General features: G+C 26.5%; 1 protein-coding gene across 2 annotated transcripts in view; it reads left to right on the plus strand.

Annotated features, from left to right (window-relative positions):
* Positions 1-16,123, plus strand: part of LOC127280005 (uncharacterized) — a 152,967-nt gene that overhangs the window by 7,882 nt on the left and 128,962 nt on the right. The gene's annotated exons all lie outside the window — the stretch shown is intronic.

Consider the following 16,123-nt stretch of genomic DNA (forward strand, 5'->3'; position numbering starts at 1 on the left):
AAAAAAATTGGAATTTAAATACTGTCACGCAGTACTGGTATTGTCACAGTTATGAAGAGTAGAATTGACGTACTGTAAATTTATTTTTCATTTAGTATTGGCTCAGTACTGATTTAGTAGTGCCAAATAATAGTAGTTCAGCATTAGTTCAAATCTGATTAATCAGTACAGATGACTATTATTGGTTATTGGTTTTAATTGTGTGTTTAAAATCGATTTGCCAGTACTGGTAACCACTATTGGTTGTGGTTACTACTTCAGAACTTATTGGCAAGTAATGATAACGACCAATTGTTCAGTAGAGGTTGATTACTAATTGGGTAACTAATTCCGAACTAATTTGCCAGTATTGGTTCTGGTTACTAGTTCAGAACTGATTGCTCAGTACTGGTAACCATTATTGGTTCAGTAATGGTTCTAGTTACTATTGCAGAACTAATTGGTCAGTACTAGTAACCACTATTGGTTCAGTAGTGGTTTTAGTTACTAGATTAGAACTAATTTGGTTCTGGTTACTAGTTCAGAACTGATTGTCCAGTACTGGTAACCATTATTGGTTCAGTAATGGTTCTAGTTACTACTTTAGAACTAATTTGCCAGTACCAGTAACCGCTATTGGTTCTTTATTTGTTATGGATAATACTTCAGAACTAATTTGCCAGTACTAGTTACCATTATTGGTTCTATATTGGTTCTGGGTACTAGTTCAGAACTGATTGTCCAGTACTGGTAACCATTATTGGTTCAGTAATGGTTCTAGTTACTACTTTAGAACTAATTGGTCAGTACCAGTAACCACTATTGGTTCTGTATTTGTTATGGTTAATACTTCAGAACTAGTTTGCCAGTACTGTGAAGAACTGTTGGTTCTATATTGGTTCTGATTATTAGTTAAGAACTGATTGACCAGTACTGTCAACCACAATTGGTTCAGTAGTGGTTTTATTTACTAGATTAGAACTAATTTGGTTCTGGTTTCAAGTTTAGAACTAATTATCATGTACTGATAACCACTATTGGTTGTGGTTACTAATTCAGAACTGATTGGCAAGTACTGATAACCACCATTGGTTCAGTAGTGGTTCTGGTTACTACTTCAGAACTAATTTGATAGTATTGGTTCTAGTTACTAGTACAAAACTGATTGTTCAGTATTGGTAACCATTATTGGTTCAGTAATGGTTCTAGTTACTATTGCAGAACTAATTGGTCAGTACTAGTAACCATTATTGGTTCAGTAGTGGTTTTAGTTCAGAACTGATTGGCCAGTACTGACAACCACTATTGGTTCAGTAGTGGTTTTAGTTACTAAATTAGAACTAATTTGGTTTTGGTTACTAGTTTAGAACTAATTGTTCAGTACTGGTAACCACTATTGGTTCAGTAGGAGTTCTGGTTACTAGTACAGAACTGATTAGCCAGTACTGGTAACCATTATTGGTTCTGTATTGGTTCTGGTTGCAGAACTAACTTGCCAGTATTTTTTTTAACAGAATTAGTTTAGTAGTTACAATCAGTATTGATTTACTACTGATTCAGAATCTATTTTCCAGTACTGATAATTTGGTTCTGTATTGGTTCCGGTAATTTTATCCGTAATAAAATTCAGAACTAATTCTGTATTTAAATACTTGCTTGTTACTAACAATTGCAGTACTAGTTCAGTAAATATTATTTTTTTTTAATAGTATTTTATTAATTAACAACTAAAATCAATTTAAGCGTTTTTTCTAAACTTCTTTTAATTATTCATTTTTATCATTAAAAATAGTAAACCATTTATGACAAATGAACAAATTTTTTTTGCAAAAATTGTCATCTATTTTTATTTTTTTTTTTTTTTCGTCTATTGATGAAATTGAATTTTAACTGGAATTATTCAAACCCATCACGCCCTTGGGGCATATATGACACATTTACGAAAATTGATTTTATGTCGCATATATGATGGTTTTTTTCGTTTTTTCTCTTTATAAAATAAAAAAAAAAGTCGATTCTTTTTGAAATATGCTTTTTAAATTGGATTTACTTTTTTTTTTTTGACTGAACAAAATTTGTTTAGCAATAAAATTCGTCAATAAAAAAGAAACTTAATCCCTAAAAACTTAATTTTTGAAATAAACGATGAGAAAAACCACTACAAAAAAAAAAAAAAAAACTTTGGGATTCTATTATCGTGTACTGAATTGGATATTATATAGTAAAATATTAATTTATATTTATCGTTCATTTTTTTTTTTTTCATCCTCCCGAATTGAGGATCCTCGTTGAGCATTTATATCCCTATTGTATATTTAGAACGTGTTGCATTTGGATATTTTGAATGCAAACTAACAATACGAGGAAAAACCAATTCAACGAAACTGCTGCAACAATGAATTCCAACACGTGAAACAATGAGCTCATTGTTTTGTAAAGCGATACTCGCAATTCGCTTCAATAAATTGTTCTCAAAAACCATTATCGCATTCAATTCCCAAAAAAAAAAAAGAAAAACTCTTTTCGAAATATTTTCCTTTTTATTAACAATTTAAGAAATTTTCATTTGTTGATAAAAGGCAATTTTTGTTGTTGTTTTAAGGTTTTTAAATTTTTTGCACAAATATTTGCAGAAAAAAAAATATTGAAGAAATTCATTTCTTATAAACTTTTAATTTTAATTAAAATTAAAAATTAATTAATTAAAAAAAAATTTAATAAATTAAAAAAAATTTTAATTAATTAATTTTTAATTATTTATAATAAATTGTTGTGTTTAAATAATCAAACTTGGAAAAATTCCCCGGAAAGTGCCCCCTGGAGGTTCTATCAGAATTCCGCCGGAACTTCTAACGTAATTCCATTGGAATTCCATTGGAGTTCCAAAGAATTTCCAATGTGATTCCGACGGAGTTCCGATGGAATTCTGATTAATTTTTTGAAAATTTTTAGAGTCCTAATTCCGTCGGAATCACAGGGGAATTTCTTTGGAACTCCGATGGAATTCCGACGGAATTACGTTGGAAGTTCCGGCGGAATTTTGATAGAACCTCCAGGGGGCATTTTCCGGGGAATCTTTCCAAGTGGGATATTAGATTCCAGTTGGTGAATACTTATTGTAAAAAAGTAGAAGGCATTTTTTTTTTTTTTTTTTTCAAATTGATCATCAAACTAAAGTGACTGACAATAAGAGAAAACAAATCAATAATAGTAAAGTAATATTTTTACGGATCTTAAAATAAGTTTATACGAGGAATAAAATTTTTCTTCCCTCCTTACGATCGCTGCAATGAGCAGAAAAGAAGCATCTGATATAGTAAAAAGCTCCTGTGCTTCTTTTTTTTCAATCCTTCCTTAAAAGTTTCATTCCTTGAATTCACCTCTCAAATTAACCAGCAACTAGTTTAAATGTACGAGATAAGTGAAGTAAAGGAAGCAAAGAAAAAAAAAGAAAATCAAAGGATGAAAAAGCTAACGAGACACGTAAACGGGGGAGAAAATTTTCTTAGCCGACAAATCATTTTGCTTCGTCACGCAGAAAAGTTGAGCATAAATTTCATGGGACACGCGAGATCTTTCGAACTCATTTCCTTTTTTTTTTTTTTTGCAAGAATTGTATAACTGTGAGAGAAAAATGAATCTGTTTAGATTAATTGAAGTGTCAACTTGTGTGAATTTTTTTTTTTTTTTTTCCTCTTTTTATTCTAAGAATTTATTTTGTTGTATTTTTGGGCAGTATATATATTTCGCTCAAACATCCATCACGGTATTCTTAGCAGGACAATGGAAAAGCATTACCGGAATAACCAGCTTCCATTCTTGTTTATCCTTTTATTTAGCTTCCTGGAAATGTAAAAAGCTTCTTCCTTGAGCTTAGTTTTACAAACATATTTTATTCATAATTGTTTTGCTGTTTTGTTTTTATAAAGAAAAAAAAAATTTTTTTTTTAAATTATTTTCTTAAACAATATTTTAAGGAATTTTCTATTTTTTTTTTTTTTAATTATTAAACTTTTCTTTAATTTCTATTTTCTTGTATAATATGATCCTGTCGAATAATTATTATGCAATATAACCGCAAGGAAGCTTTCATTCTTGAATGGAATGCTTTGTGCTGTCAGTGTTATGCCAAATTTTCTTGTGGTCGCTTGAGAGAAACTCTTCTAAATTTCAAAACCCTTTAGTTCTCTCTACTGAAACTAAATTCCTATATTATAGAGTATAAACTCTTTTGTGGAAAATTAGATTTTTTTTAAATATTTTAATTGACTATAATATTTGAATAATTGCTTCGAAAATTATTTCTCTTTAATATCTCTAATTTAATATTAGATGAAATTTAATATTGTTTGTTGTATTCCTAAAAAGAGGATATATTTATATTTGAAACTAATCTACAATTTGATAAACGATAATTGCATTATAGTGATAATAGTTTTGTTCATTGAATTATATAATTTCGCAAAGGTAATCGGGAATTATTTTTTAAAAATAATATTTCACTTTGAAAATAATTATAGAAAGTGATATCAATTTCGTGTTTATAGGTAATTAAATATTTTGAAATCAAAATGAAATTATTAATAGTTATTATATTAGATAAATAATTAAATTAAATTAGAATTTAAAATAAAAATAATTTTATCAAATTCAGTTATTTTTAGCTATCAATTTATATATATATATATATATATATATATATATATATATATATATAATAAGGATTTGGTTAATTTTGATTAGAATTTCAGAAGTGTAATATTCTTGTTTTACATAATCTATTTTCAACATATAGAAATTATACAAAGGTATTCAATTCCGTGGGAAATATAATATTAATGAAGGTATCTCGCAACCATTATACTCGTCACTGACTGTCATAAATTTAAATGCAAATTATAAATTTAAACATTATAGAAATTTATTTATAATCTTATAAATTTACGTGCACAATAATTTAAAATTTTGTTAAATATAATATTTTAAGAATTGTATTTTGAAATTATAATTTTAAACATTATAGAAATTTATTTATAATCTTATAAATTTACGTGCACAATAATTTAAAATTTTGTTAAATATAATATTTTAAGAATTGTATTTTGAAATTATAATTTTAAACATTATAGAAATTTATTTATAATCTTATAAATTTACGTGCACAATAATTTAAAATTTTGTTAAATATAATATTTTAAGAATTGTATTTTAAAATTATAATTTTATATATTTTTAATTAAAAAAATTAAATTATAATTATAGATTTATTTAAAAGAAGATTCTTTAGAACTGTCTCAAATGAATAAAAGTCATAAAATTAAAATTTTTTACTATTTAATTAAAAATTTTATTTTACATTTTATTATAAAATTTTCTTTTGCTCTTTTTTTTATAATATTTAATTTTTATGTTTCAGGTAAGTCCTTTTTTTTGGCTAAAAATGATGACTTGAACGGATTACAACAAATTGGTAATGTAAATCAAATATTATATAATTAATATTTCAAATTTGAGCGAAAAAATAGTTGCCAAAGCAAAAATTTCGGTTTGCCAAAATTTTTTTTTATGAATTTTTACTATTTTATTAAAATTAGTTTTGAATTTCAAAATTACCCTTTCAATTTGAGAATAGTTTTTTTTGGTGATTAGTTGCAATTTAATGTAGAAATAGACATAGTTTTCCCACAGAGAATATTTCTATTTAGAGAAAAGTCTATTTACAAGAATCCAATGATAAGTGCAGGGAATTTCAATTGTGTGGAAAATCGTTGGTCGTCGGGAGAATATTGTGAAAGAGATGAAAAAAATTTTTCAAAAAAAAAAAATCTCGTTTACTTTGGAATTCTGTGAATGAAGGACAAGAAAGAAGTACGAGATGTATAGAGACGAGAGAGAGAGAAGGGGGGGGAGGGAGGTAGGGATTGTGCTCGTTCAACATTGTGACGCGCCCGTCCCACATGTAAATTTCGTTTGCGAATCAGTGGTGTTTCGGCAAATTCTCATTTGCTCAATTACCACACGTTCACACATTCGGAAACCAAAGAGAAAGAGAGAAATTGTTTGAATGCAAAACGAACAAGCGAGATACAAACAATTGTTTGCAAGCTGTCAGCTCGTGTTCGAACGCATATTCTCGACGCTAAAATCCTGTTTAACTACCTCTCTTATGGTCGACCTCGGTCAACTTTTCCGAAAAAAGTCGCTGCATATAGGTGTAGGTATATAGAAAAGACTCGTAAAAACTTAACTAGGTTTTCATTCTCTTACACAATTAACACGTGAATATAATTTTATATGGTATATAAAATTGCAAAAAAAAATTATTTTTTAAAGAGAAGTGTCCGTTTTAGGGGGTAAATTCCGTTTTTTTTTCCACTTTCCACTATCTATTTTTTATTTTCCACTTTCCAATTCCTAATTTCCATTTCCTTCTTTTCATTTCGTATATCCGATTTTTTACAGCCCACTTCCTAATTCCCAATTTCCATTTCCCACTTTACATTTCCCACTTTCCACTTCCTACTTTCCACTTTCCTTTTCCCACTTTTCATTTCCCACTTCTTTACTTTCACTTCCAAATTTTTACTTCCTAATTTCCACTTTTTCCATCCAAATTTCCACCTTCCACATCCTATTTTCCAATATTCACTTCCTACTTTTCTCTTTCCACTTCTTATTTTTCACTTCCCACTTTCCTTTTCCTGCATTCCACTTTATTTTTTTATCAATATTAGTAAAAAGTGGGAAATGGAAATTAGGAAGTGGAAAGTAGTAAGTAAAAAGTAGGAGGTGTAAAGTAGGAAGTGGAAATTATGAAGTGGAAAGTAGGAATTTGAAATTCGGAAGTGTAAAGTTGGAAGTGGAAAGTAGGAAGTAGTAAGTAAAAAGTAGGAGGTGGAAAGTAGGAAGTTGAAATTAGGAAGTAGTAAGTAAAAAGTAGGAGGTAGAAAGTAGGAAGTTGAAATTAGGAAGTGGAAAGTAGAAAGTGGAAAGTAGTAAGTAAAAAGTAGGAGGTGTAAAGTAGGAAGTGGAAATTAGGAAGTTGAAAGTAGGAATTTGAAATTAGGAAGTGGAAAGTAGGAAGTGGAATGTAGTAAGTAAAAAGTAGAAGTGGTAAAGTAGGAAGTGGAAAGAAGGAAGTGGAAAGTAGTAAGTAAAAAGTAAGAGGTGTAAAGTAGGAAGTGGAAATTAGGAAGTGGAAAGTAGGAAGTGAAAATTGGGAAGTAGGATTTGAAACTAGGAAGTGGGAAGTGAAAAATGGTAAGTGGAAATTGGAAAATGGAAAGTAAAAAGTGGGAAATAAATAGATAATTATAGTTACTTTTAACTAATTCAAAAGAATGTTAAATGATTAAAATTATATTATTTAAATATTTAATTATTTAAATTAACTAATTAATTTTCAGTCATTTAATTATTTAGTTATTAATTTTTTTTTGTCAAAATTTTCTAACAATTGTTTCAAAAAAAAAAAAAAGATAATAACAATTTCATTTGAGATATTTTATTAGTAAAATATATATGTAACGGATGTAAAAAAAAAAAACTTTTAAAGTGAAAAAACTTTATTCAAATATTATTAAAATTTGACTAGTTTCTGTAAGTCAAAAGTATTTAAAATTAAAAGCTTGTAATTTGCGTAATTGTAAAAGCTCTCAGATTATAAAGTTAAATGCGTACACATAAATTTCAACTCGCCGGAAATGGAAAATTTTCATTTACGTATGTTTCTCAAAAGTGAAATGTTAAAAAAAGGCTTTCAACTAATATCAATTGAATTTTATTATTTCATTTAAAAAATTATATTATTTATTTCTTATTTATATTATTATTGGTATATTTTTTATTACATTTTTTATTACATATTTTGTAGCAATTTTTTATTATATTTTTTATTATATTTTATTTATTATAAGTTATGATAATTTTTATAATTATCCAGTGGGAAATTGCCAATGGTAAACATTGGGCCATTCTGAAACAATGATGGTCCAATATTGGGCCACTATTTTGCCAATAGTATATTTCCCACTGGGTATTTATTTTTTTTTGTAATCGAAATAACAATTTATCGGTTAAAATAATACTAGTAGGGTATCGAAAAAACGAAAAGATATCATTAAACTATTCTAAAAGAACGCCGGTGGAATTTTAATATCGCGAAAGAAAGTGCCAGTTTTTTTTCTATTTTGCGTTTATATATATATATATATATGTAGGTGCACGTCAAATTAAAAAATACTTGGTTGACAAAAAAAAAAGAAAAAAATTAACTGTCCACTGTGAACGGTAAAGACAATTAAACGCATTCTTATTGCAATATTAGATGTAGAGTAGTTTCATGAATTTTAACTAAGGATATCTTTTTTAATTATGTTCCATTGTTAGAAGAAAATTTGCATTGTCATATAAAGCAATTTTCAGTGAAAAAAAAAAATAAAGAAATTCACAATTTCTATAGAAAATTTTTTATTCTATAATTAAGTTATTCAATGTAATTTAATAAATAATTATTATTATTCTAAGTATAATTCAATGATAAAAATTTATTTGATAATCCATTACTATTATCAAAATAAATATTTATTTCTATTAATTTATTATTTGATTATATTTTTTATTTGAGTCAATTAAAAATATGATATTTGTTTCAAATTTAAAAATTATTGATCAAAATTTATTTAATTAAAAATTAATTTGCTTCAAAATATATTTATTTGATAATATTAAAGTACATACTAAAAAATAATACTTACTTTCAGTTCACATTTGACTAAAACCGTTAACATTAGAACTATTTTTACTGAATTTCAGCCTTGAGTGAATTATTTTAAGTCCTAAAATTGACTTAATCTAGTTTTAAGATAAAAATTACACTAGTTTCCAGACATTTTATTTTTAAGATGTTAACGGTTTCAGTATTTGTTTTTTGTTTGTAAATTTTGTATTTCAGTGAATATAATAGATTGTAATTTTTTTAATGAAACGAGAATTACAAAAAAAATAATTTGTTATATTTTTAAAATTATATAAAGTGTATAATTATGTAAGATATAAAATTGAATAATTTATGAGAAATTGAATTTGTTGAAATTTTTTTTAAGGGATGAAGAGTGGTGATTATTGTCTCTGTAATCCCTCATAAATATTCTGAGAAGTAGCTGACAGTTCACAAGATCAGTTTCTTTAATAAAACGCGACTTGTAGATAAAAAAAAAAGAAAAGAAAAAAAAAGAAGAAGACAGAGTTTTCCTCTTGCAGAAGAATTTTCTTATTTTCAGACAGATATTCGTTTTTCATCCTCTTTCTACTCTGGTTGTTGGTTTGGTACTATATATATATAGGAACCTTATACTGTCACGCGTTACTTCCGCTTTCAAGGCTGTCACGCGTCAGTTCCACTTTGTTTCCCGACGATTTTCAACTTTACGTGCGCGCAAAACTAGTGGCCCCTGCACACGCGTTAGAGGAAATGATTTTTATTCAAAGATCGTGTTCTATCCTTCCCTCCCCCCTTCTTTTTTTTTCTTCTCTTTCACGCGCGCTTCTCGTTGTCGAATAGAAAAATTCTTTTAATTGCTTTAATCACTTAAAACCTTGTTATATAAGAGGGAGGTAAAGAAACAGGAAAATATTTTTATTCAAAGTTTTAAATTGTAGTTGCGAGAGAAAGAGAGAAAAAAAATATATATATATATCTTTCATTCATTACAAATTCAAAGGATTTAGATTTACTTTTTTTTCACCCCCAGTAGATCAAAAGAGGTTTTTCTATCCTGAGTTTTATAAAAGGAATTTATGTGATTCAAATAAGACAAGGTTTTTCTTTTTGATTTTTAAAAGAGATATAGAGAACTCCTTTTTTTTCTTTCTATAAAATATTACGTTTCATTTAAGTGTTAGAAAAAAAATAATTATACACAAATTAATATGTAAAAATTATGCATTTTTTGTTGTTATTTTGATAGTAGTAAAAGGATATTTAGTGATTTTTTAAGTTTTATTAGTAGATCAAATGGATTTTAGACGAACATAATAAGTAAATTAGCAAATCAGTAGTAAAGTAAATATTTAGTCAGACTTATGATTTTTTAAATTTTGGCAGTAGTACACGTTGATTTTAGTCAGACATAATGAATAAATTATACAACAGTAGTGAAAGTAAATATTTAGTTAGTAGAAAAATAACTTGGAATTTATATGATAATTAAAGAATTAAAGAATTAAACAATTAAACAATTAAACAATTAAACAAATAAACAATTAAACAATTAAACAATTGAATTCGTATAAATAATTACTTTAAAATTAGTTTTTTTTTCATTAAATAAATTTTATCAGTAGTATTAGCCGACTTTGGCCAGACAGAATAAATAAAGTACAAAAAACTGTAGTAATAGTAATTTAATTAGAATTTATAATTTTTTAACATAATCGCAGTATAGGTAAATATGTATTAAGACTTTTAGAAATTTTGTAATTTTATCAGTAGTACAAGTGAATTTTAGTCAGACATAAAGTATAAAAACAGTAGTAAATATCAATATTTGGTCAGACTTTCTAAATATTTCTACTTGTATCAGTATAGTAAATATTTATTTTTAAAAGTAAATATTTCGTGTGACTCTATACTCTCTAAATCTGAATTAGTAAAAATGTTTACTAATTTGAATTAGTATTTAATTATTATTATTACTATTATTTATTTAATTAGTATTTTTTTCTTTTTGCTTCTGAATTAGTAAAATTTTACTAATTATTAGTAACTTTTACTAACAATTAGTAAAATTTAACTAATTCTAAAGCAAAAAGTGAGTCACTAATTTAAATTAGTAAACATTTTTACTAACTCAGATTTAGAGAGTGTGTTTCTAATTTTGTCAGTAGTATACCCTTTGGAAAGATTCCCCGGAAAGTGCCCTCTGGAGGTTCTATCAGAATTCCGCCGGAATTTCCAACGTAATTCCGTCAGAATTCCATCGGTGTTCCAAAGAATTTCCAATAGGATTCCGACGGAGTTCCGATGGAATTCTAAGGGAATTCCGAAGGAATTAGGACTTTAAAAATTTTGAAAAAAAAATTAATCGAAATTCCATTCGGAGTCCCATTGGAAATTCTTTGGAACTCCGATGGAATTCCAACGGAATTACGTTGAAAGTTCCGGCGGAATTCTGATAGAACCACCAGGTGGCACTTTCCGGGGAATTTTTCCAAGTGGGATAAAAATTGGTTATAGTCAAACATTATAAATAGTTGTAGAAAAAGTATAAATTTAGTCAAAATATTTAGATTTTTCTAATTTTATAAGTAGTACAATTAAATATTTAGTCATACTTGTTAATTTTTTTTTGTTGGAAATTTACTAAGTTCTTTCGATTTAATGTATCAAATTTCTTTCATTTAAAGAAAATTTTTTTTGAATTAACAAAATTTTTTTCTCTTAATGTACATTTTTCTATAATGTTATAAGTAGTACAAGTAGATTATAGTCAGACATATTAAAGTATATGAAAATTAGAAAATTTTTTAATTTACTCTTACACTTGTTAAATTTTTCTAATTTTATTAGTATAAGTTTACTAAATTTTTCTACTTGTATCAGTAGTATAAGTCAAAATTTAAATTTTGTCAGTAGTACAAGTTGATTTTAGTCAGACGTAATGAATAAATTATACAACAAGTAGTGAAAGTAACAAAAAAATTGAATTCGTATAAATAATTACTTTAAAATTAGTTTTTTTTTCATTAAATAAATTTTATCAGTAGTATTAGCTGATTTTGGTCAGGCAGAATAAATGAAATACAAAAAAATAGTGGTAATAGTAAATATTTAGTCAGAATTTATAAATTTTTAACATAATCGCAGTATAGGTAAATATGTATTAAGACTTTTAGAAATTTTGTAATTTTATCACTAGTACAAGTGAATTTTAGTCAGACATAAAGTATAAAAACAGTAGTAAATATCAATATTTGGTCAGACTTTCTAAATATTTCTACTTGTATCACAAGTTAAAATTTAAATTTGCCAGTAGAACAAGTTGGTTTTAGTCAGACATAAAGGGTAAATTAAAAAATCTATAGTAAAATTAAATATCAGATAATAATAATAATAATAATAATAATAATAATAATAATAATAATAATAATAAATAATATTAATAAGATAATAGATAAGATAAAAGATAAGATCTAATATTAATTAGACATTAGGAACGTTTTTTATTTTCTCAGTAGTGCATGTTGGTTTTAGTCAGACTTATTATAAAATTAGATAATCAGTAGTACGAGGTGAAATTTAGTCAGACTTTTTATTTTTTGTAACTTTATTAGAAGGTGCTAGTCGGTTTTAGTCGGACTTAATTAAATTAGATAACTAGTGCTACAGACTTTTTATTATTTTTTTTTTTAATTTTCCCAGTAGATCAAATCAGTTTTAGTTAGACGTAATAATTAGAAAATAAGTAGTACAAATGAAATTTAGTCAGACTTTATAAACATTTTAATTTTTTCAGTAGTACAAGTCGGTTTTAGATACTCTTAATATATGTAAACCCCTTAAAAATTATTTAAATATCTTAAATTAAAATTCTAGATAATGATATTTATTTAAAGTAATTGTTTGATTTCTCTCTGTGTGTTTGGAAATCATTAAAATATTATTCTTCTCATCAAATATTATGCTCAGAATTTTTTTTTTTTTTTTTTTTTTTTTTTTACTTTAATATTTAAACGCAGATGATAACATTATTGCTAAAGAGCTTTTGGGGTAAATTGCCAAGTCTAGGCTTTTCTAAAGATCCTGTGCATTGTCTTTCTCCATTGTCAGTCTTTTCATGTATGTACATATATCCCTATTCGTATACTTGAGCATAGTGCTTAGAAATGACTAGTCTTTCGCCTCGTCTGACCACGTACGGGTTACTACTGCTTAGTTAATTCTCTCATTAGGAATACGGCGCTTGTTTTAGCATTTAAATAAGATTCCTCTTTGTACATGCGCTTGGTACGATATACCAGGCAAACTTCCTCTTTCGACATACGCTTCGCATTAACTTATGTAAAGAGTTCTCCGTATGTAATCCGGCGTGAAATTACACGTAGTTTTTGCATGAAAATCTTGGTTAGAAATCTTGAAAATTTTAGAGGAGCTTCATTTTTTAATGATTATTATTTTTTTTTTTTTAATAAAAAAATTTTCATTCTTCCTCTTTAATGATACAATGGAATTAAAGAGTTTTGAATAAATAAAGAAGAAAAAAAAATAGTGTCGCGAATCAGAGAGAATAAAGATTTTAATTAGGATAACAATATTAGTAGTTAAATTTTTGTGAAACTTTTCTTCATGGTTTATGTTTAAACAAATGCTTATCTTTTTTATTTCAACACTCAAAAGTTGTGCGAGTGAGAGTATTCATTATAAGCGAGAGAAGTTTTTATTTTTAATAAAAAATTTTAAGTGGTCAACTAACTTAAAAGGTTTATGATTTAAATTTTTTTTTTTTCAATTGTAAAAATTATTCTAATATTGCGATAAGATATTCTTTTTTTTGGATTTTATTTGCGAAAATAAAAAATTTAAAAATAAATGTATGACTGTATTTTGATTTTGTAATAGGTTTTTGAAAATCAATCAAAGGACAGAAACCATCAATTTTCAGTAATTGTTTTTGTTCTATTTTCTCTCCGATTATATTCTATGTGCGGTTTTTGCGGAACACGTCAAATCAACAAATTGTTTATATTTACAAATAAAATTTTGATTAAAAAATTAATTTAAAGCGAGAATAAACGACTAAAAACTAAATAGTAAAATTAAAAGATTTAATAAGCAAAAAAAAATACGAGTAAAAATATAGAAAATAGATAAGAAATTTTCTTTTCTTTTTTTTTTTTAAATTTTGTTTTTAGTGAATGAGAATAATTTTAATCCCTCAATGGGAACACTCTGTTTTATAAACACGTTTTCACAACGAGCTTTTAAAGTACATGCACAACTCGTGCGCATAATTTTCAAGATGATATTCACAAATGAAATCCGCTTAATTTAAATTAATTCACTTCTTCTTTTGATGAAAAAAAAAAAAATATATATATATATATAAAAGAAAATAGAACATTTTAAAAGCGAATGGTACATAAAAAAAAACCCTCGAGCAATGAAATAAAATTCAAAAGGAGAAACAGCGTGATGTACGCGGCTTAGCTTCAAAGCATCGCTAACTTTTGACTTGTTCTCAAGGCTAGAAAAAGATGTCATCACCAGGGACATTAGATTCTCTTGCGGTGTAGATGAATTTTTGTGGAGACGGTTTTTTTTTTTCATTTGACTATAGGCGATTCAAATGTAAAGAATTTTGAATTTGAATTCTAAAAATTTTTCAGCAAGATGAAAATTCAGTTTCTAAAGTAGGTCCAATTTAGGTTTAAAGTTGGTTGAAAATATATGTAATGTAGGTTTTTAGCAGGTTCAATATAGTTTCAATGTATGTTTAATTCAGGTTTAATTTAGGTTTAATTAAGGTTTAATTTAGGTTCAATACAGATTTTAATGGAGGTTAAATGGAGGTCCACTGTCCAATAAAATGAAGGTCTTAATGTAGGCTCCTAGTAGCACTAATATAGGCTATGTTCAATATAGGTTTAAAATAGATCCAATTTAGAATTAATAAGGATCTATGCAGAGTCAGTATAGGTCTAAAACAGGTTTAATAGTTTCAATATAGACTTAATGTGGGTCAAATGTAGGTATAATGTTGGTTCAACATTTGTCCAAAGTAGGTTTAAAGTAGGTTTAAAGTAGGTTTAAAGTAGGTTTAAAGTAGGATTAAAGTAGGTTTAAAGTAGGTTTAATGTTGACTTAAACTAGGTTCAAAGTAGGTTTAATGTAGGTCCAATGTAGGTTCAAAGTAGATTTAATGTAGGTCTAATGTAGGTCCAAAGTAGATTCAATGTAGGTCTAATGTAGGTCTAATGTAGGTCTAATGTAGGTCTAATGTAGGTTTAATGTAGGTTTAATGTAGGTTCTCAGTAGGTACTATTTAGGTTCCAAAGAAGTCTAATGTAGGTTCTATGTAGGTTAAAAGAAGGTACAATTCTGTTCTAATTAGAAACTACATTAGACCTACATTAAACCTTATTGGATTTGCTTTGAAACTACATTAAACCTGCTTTGAATCTGTATTAAAAGTTTAAATTAGCTTTAATGTAGATTTAATGTAGGTTCGATGTTAGTTTAGTGTAGGTTAATAGGTTCAAAGTAGTTCTAATGTAGGTTTTAGTAAGTGTAATGTAGGTTTTTAGTAGGTGCAATATAAGTTCAAATTAGGTTTAATGTGGCTTCTAATTAGATTTTAAGAACTTCTAATTAGAATTTTATTAGACCTTCATTAGACTTTTATTAGATCTTTATTAGACCTTTATTAGACCCTTATTAGAGGTAGGTAGGTTTAATATAGGTTTAATGAAGGATAAATATAGGTTCAAAGTTCATTTAATGTACGTTTAAAGTAGGTTCAATGTAGGTTTAATGTATGTTTAATATAGGTCTAATGAAAGTTCTAACTAGCTTCCAAATAGGATCAAAGTAGATTCAATGTAGATTCAATGAAAGTCTAATGAAGGTTCTAACTAGCTTCCTAGTAGGTTTAAAGTAGGTTCAATATAGGTTCAATGAAGGTGTAATGAAGGTTCTAACTAGTTTCCAAGTAGGTTCAAAGTAGGTTCCATAAAGGTTCAATGAAGGTCTAATGAAGGTTCTAACTAGCTTCCAAGTAGGTTCAAAGTAGGTTTATGTAGGTTTTTTGTAGGTCCAATATAGGTTAAATGTTGGTCTAATTTGGACCTAAATTAGACCTACATTAAATCTTTATTACACCTTCATTAAACCTACATTAAACCTATATTAGATCTTTATTAGACCTTGATTAAACCTACATTAGCCCTAAATTATATCTGCTTTGAATCTACATTAAACCTGTTTAAATCTATATTACAGATTTAAAATAGCTTTCAAGTGGTTTTAATTTAGACTCAATATAATATGAAATTAGGTCCAATTTAAAATAGAAGCAATATTTTAGTTAAAACTAAATACTATCGTAATTTTAATATAATAATTTTCATATTTAAACAAATAATATTA

This window comes from Leptopilina boulardi, unplaced genomic scaffold (genome assembly GCF_019393585.1).
Source record: "Leptopilina boulardi isolate dan_hultmark-lab unplaced genomic scaffold, ZJU_Lbou_2.1 LbouV2_229, whole genome shotgun sequence".
In the NCBI taxonomy this organism is placed as follows: Eukaryota; Metazoa; Arthropoda; class Insecta; order Hymenoptera; family Figitidae; genus Leptopilina; species Leptopilina boulardi.